General features: G+C 52.1%; 1 protein-coding gene across 1 annotated transcript in view; it reads right to left on the minus strand.

Annotated features, from left to right (window-relative positions):
• Nucleotides 1–5,335, minus strand: part of CLDN1 (claudin 1) — a 10,130-nt gene that overhangs the window by 4,295 nt on the left and 500 nt on the right. The gene's annotated exons all lie outside the window — the stretch shown is intronic.

Here is a 5,335-nt window from a genome sequence, read left to right on the forward strand (position 1 = left end):
TACAGCAATTTAACTTTACCACTTCTATCGTATGAGAGAGAAACAGGATTTCTCCCACACTCCTTGCTGCTGCAACTGTCTCATTAACAGAAACAGGTAGTGCAACGCTTGTAGCCTCCCAGGACATACATCATGGCTGTTGGGGGTGGGGGAAATCCTGCACAGGGCAAGACAACTGGCACCCTGTCCTGGTTTTAGCGGGGACAGAGTTAATTTTCTTCCTAGTAGCTGGCATAGCACTGTGTTTTGGATTTAGCATGAGAAGAACGTTGGTTACACACTGATGTTGTAGTTGTGGCTTACACCAAGTCAAAGGACTTTTCAGCTTCCCCTGCTTTGCCAGGGGCACAAGAAGCTGCGAGGGGGCACAGCCAGGACAGCTGACCCCAACTGGCTAAAGGGGCATTCCAGACCATATGATGTCATGCCCAACATATAAACTGGGGGGAGTTGGCCAGGGGCAGCAATCACTGCTCAGGAACTGGCTGGTCAGCAGGTGGTGAGCAATTACATTGTGCATCACTTACTTCGTATATTCTGTTATTATTTTCCTTTTATGTTCTATTAAACTGCCTTTATCACAAACCACAAATTTTACACACACACCCCCCGGATTCTCTCCCCCATCCCCCCAGGGGGGTGGGGGCAGCAAATGGCTGTGTGGTGGTCAGCCATCTGCCGGGTTAAACCACAACACACCCAACAGCAGCTGTCAGACAGGAACAGCATTTTGTCAATATAAACTTCTATTAACTCAGAAGCCAAGCCTTTTTACTGCTGGTTAGTAATGAGAGACCTAGCCTGAAAAGCCTATAGCAAGAAAGCAGCAAGTACTGAAGGACGGATGCTTAGAACTACTGAGGATGGTTTAATAACAAATGTGAATCCTGCAAGCCCTAAAATACTGTGTAAGTGCACAGAAGTGACACAGCAGCTCACACCCGTTTCACATAATGAAACCACTTTAAGGTGTGCTAACAAACAGCCCTGGCTTACTGTTAGTGGGTTTGAACTACCTGATGCAGTTTATCTGAAGCCTACGTAAGACTTTTTCCTTCCCACAACTATCATTACCTGACACAGAAGTAATTGCTGGCAACTGCTTAGTTATATATAAAAAAAAAAAGACTTCACCAGCATATGTTTCAGGTTATTTTTCTGTCATCACATTTCCTTATTTATTCTGTTTATATGATCTACATTATAGAAGAGCTATTGGACAAGTGCCATGGGTTTTCTGTAATGCCTGTTTGTAATGCAGAATTGCTGTAATAGCTCTGCGTGCAGATTATTTTCTGGTAGGGATGCTCATTCTGAGAGGGATGCTCATTGACTGCCTTGTTTCTACTTAAACCATGGACTTTTTCCTCCCTTCCCATGGGCCTCCATGCAACCAAGTGATGACAGAAGACGGGTGAAACGGGTGCTGTACAGCTCCCTCTGACAGGGAAGCTCTCCAGGAGTTACAAGCACCCTTTTAATGTGGGGAGCATGTTACACTGTCTACCTCCAAGGGAAGTCAGCAGCCTTCAAAGCCGTCCCACTGGGGTTTTTCACAAAAGCCGAATTTCCTCGAAGGAGTGGGATCCGAGATCCTCCTGTTGTGCCCTGCCAGCACGTGAAAGTTAGTTTTGTGCAGCAGGCAAGGGAATGAAGACCTAGGCAACCAGTAACAGCTTCAGAGGTAGCCAGCAAGCATCTCACACTTTGCAGTCGTTTTGGCTGGACCCAAAAGCCTGCTAATGGTTTGGATGCTTTAAACCCCCTTACCACCCCCTGCAAACCCATCACCATCAGATATTCCAGTCTGGACTCCTTCAAAGCACCTCCCCAACAAGTCTAGAAGACTGTACAGAGAAATGTGAGCAGCTCAAACACTCGGACAGGGTCATGTTTCTTGCCAAAATGGGAAGGCCGGCAAGTCCTCACTGCATGTCCAGTGCAAAGAGGCAAGTTCAGTAGGCGGCAGCAGCCTTGTACTCTGCCTACACCAAAGCAAATATGGTTCAATGCCCTCCTGCAGTCACTCAAAGAGCAGAGAAAGCTTGCTGGTACGACAAGCAACACATAGTACCACCGTTTCTAGATTCCTGGTCAGAAGAGACCTGAGCAGCCTGTTTTCCCACAAAGCCTGGAAATTCCCTTACCAAGAGATTTAGTAACACAGAGTAACACCAGCTACTAAAGCTGCTTAGAAGCTGCTTGTAGAGCAATAAAGCCAGTGTATTGCAACAGACTCCCATCCCTCTTGCAGACACAACAGGGCACCGCACAGGAACAGCCTCGGTGGCATTCCAAGTAACCCTCTACCTTCTCAAAGCCCAGCACAAGTCAGACTGCTTTATCACTCAATCGTGACTTTTCATGAGGAAGGAACAAGGATTGAGAAACACAGGAGCAAGTTAACCCTTTAGTCCACATAAAAGCACAGATAACAGCAGGTTCTACCTGCTTACTCCAGATCTAAAGATTGAGAGATGACCAATTTGGACACATTTGTCCCTTCTGCTACAGCTTTGTCCCTCCCTGAGCCACCCTCCCACCTCCCCCTCCATCACGACAGAAGTAACCTGAGCATGAACCCTTCCTTCCCCCCACCCATCCTCTTCTCCAGCTCCTGGAACAGGCTCAGCCAGGGTGGTAAAGATGTAGGAGGGAAGACTTCACATTTCAGTGATGCTGTGTGACCCAGAGGGCATCCACACCCTTGTTTGTTTTCTGGGCTAGGGCACAAAGGCTCATGTACTAGGATTGGTGATGAAGTAGTAGATGAGTTTCAGCTTGTCTCAAGCACAGAGCCTCTCCCAGCAAAACCAAACAGGGTGATGAGTATCTTCAGCTACAACAGCCTAGACAGGACCCAGAACAACTCCTGCTCTGAACAGGAGAGTGTGATTAGGTGGGGCTGAAAGCTTACAAAGACAGGCACCAGGGAGCCCTTCTCCATCCTGTCTGAGACCATCCCCCTGAGACGCTGGAGGAGCACAAAGCTGAGCTAAGCTCCATGGACGATGCTGGAGGGCTACAGCAAGAACAATGCTGAGGCTGTGCAACAAAGCCTTGTTGCAAGGGTGGCTTTTGTTGCCTCTAGGTCTGCATGTGGCCACGCACTGCTTTTCACGTAAGCCAGCAAAACGCAGCTTTTCTATTGCCTGAATAGGGGCACTGACATAAGCCCTCAGCTGAACGCGGCTGCGGGAGAAGTGCCAGCATGGGTGCACTCCAGCAGCATGGCCACACGAGAAGCTGGAGGCCCCTCCGTTGGCTAACAGTGCTCATCAGCTTGTGCCAGCCCCAACCCTGACACGCAGCATCAGTCCAAGCAGCCAAACACCGACACATCTAGAGGAGTGGCAATAGCTACCAGATACCCAAAAGTTTGCTGGCAAAGCTTTCCAGCATCCCCGCAACCAAGAATTACTGCAGGTGTGAGGAGACTCAGTCCCTTCTACGGGGACAAAGGAATTGCAGATCTGAGCCTCTCCCATCAGTGCACGAGGCTCTGACACGTGGCTCGGAGCATTCAGGGCATGTGAAGCCCTGGCAGGAAAGCGTGGCCAGGCAGAAGTGTTTCTGCCCACATAGCTGTACTGCCTTCACCATGACAAATGAAGGCAGTCAGGGAGCTCTTCCTGCAGAGCTGCACCTCCCCCAGTGTGTGGCTGTTCAATTGGATATAAACGGGTTGTTTTTCACACCTCCACCCAAAACAGCACCACTGGTCCCTCCTCAAGCCTACGTGGCTGGTAAGACCTTGAAGGGAGACCAGGCAGGGAGAAGAACAGAGGTCTACGTCCCTAGGCATGGCCTGCTTTCAAGTGGGAAAGGCGCAACCGAAGCAAGCTGGGGTACCGAAAAAAACAAGCAGTCCTTTAGCCAGTCCTCGCTGACTTTCCCAACGAGGAAAACATCCCCTGTGATTTTCGTATTTCTTGGGCTTCCTGAGAACTTTCAGGCAAGCACAGCCTGCAGGGCCAGGGGCTCTGGAAGACCAGAAAAGGCCACCAACAGCTCAGACTGGGTCCCCAGCACCTCGCACCCCCCTCCCCGAGGCCCGGGAGGAGAAGTCCTTGCTGTTCACAGGACAGAGATGAGGAGAGCAGCCGGATTTCAGCACTCTGCCACGAATGGGGCAGGTCGGGGGGGCCGGGGCAGGTTCTTAGGAGTCCGTTCAAGCCAGGCTCCGCATCCGATTCTGCAGGCCGGTCTCATTTACAGCACAACGGGCTGCAGCCACCCAGCCCCCGAGGCAAGTTTACCTTTCGCAACCCGTCCAGGGGGCGGCTGGAGATTCCTCAGCCCTGCTGGTATCTTCGTCCCCCACCCCCCAAGTGCGAGATAAGAGGCTTGAAGCTGAGCTTATACATAATTACTATTCAAACCACGCCGGGCTGTGTGCTCAGCCCAGCCCTGATTATCCACAGCCCTGCGCCCTGTTAGTGCTAAGTGGGTGCACGGCACTCCTGAAGGGAGTAATTTGCACCTCTGCCAGCTGCGGGGCCCACGGGTGATGGATGTGGGCTAGCAATGAAGGCAGAGCCGGGGGTGTCTGGCTTTGCTGTGTGACACACGGGAAGGGTTGGTGGCAATCTAACTTGGGGATACTCCCAACGGTCCCCGGTTTACGTGAAACTGCCTGCCCATTCCTTTGGGAAACAGGTGACCGCGGTGGCAATTACTATTTTATTAATGAGGGATGGATGAAAGTGTTCCAGGACACTACTGAACTCGGGATGAAGGGAGGGATATTGAGAAAGGGTGATTTTTTTCACCCCCCTTTTCCGTGCCAGCATAGGTTATTCACTCCAGCGCTCTAGAAGTGGCCCTCACCTGGGCTCCAGCTCGGTGTGACCGCCCCCAGTGACACCCCAGCGAGCCGGGCTGCAGCTCCTGCATCCACCAGAGCTTCGCTGCCCCAGGACAAAATAGGAGGCCTAGGTGTTGCCCTGATGTACTGGTCTGCCTAAAAACTACAAGCAGTGCTACCTGCGCTAGAGTCCAGCTCACCTGCCAGCCCTTTGCTTAAAAGCCCCACGGAAGTAGCAGCGACTTTCCCGGAGAACAAAAGACCAAAAGAGTCAAACGCAAAAAGAAACGGATCCGTGCTCGAACAGACCGCTCCGGCACGGCCGCTGGCCCATGCCCGGCGAAGGGAGCCCCTGCCCGAACTTCTACAGTCCGCTCGCGTTCGCAGTCACGGCGCTTTCCCGAACACACGTGGAGGATCTGACCCTTCCTCTCCCGGGACGTTTCTGGGACGGGTACGGGGCTGCCGGACGGCTCCAGCCCCCCCCGGTACTGCCCCGCCGAGCCCCCCCGCCGGGGAGGCAGCACC

Source organism: Egretta garzetta, unplaced genomic scaffold, assembly GCF_000687185.1.
Source record: "Egretta garzetta isolate BGI_Z169 unplaced genomic scaffold, ASM68718v1 scaffold333, whole genome shotgun sequence".
Taxonomy (NCBI): domain Eukaryota; kingdom Metazoa; phylum Chordata; class Aves; order Pelecaniformes; family Ardeidae; genus Egretta; species Egretta garzetta.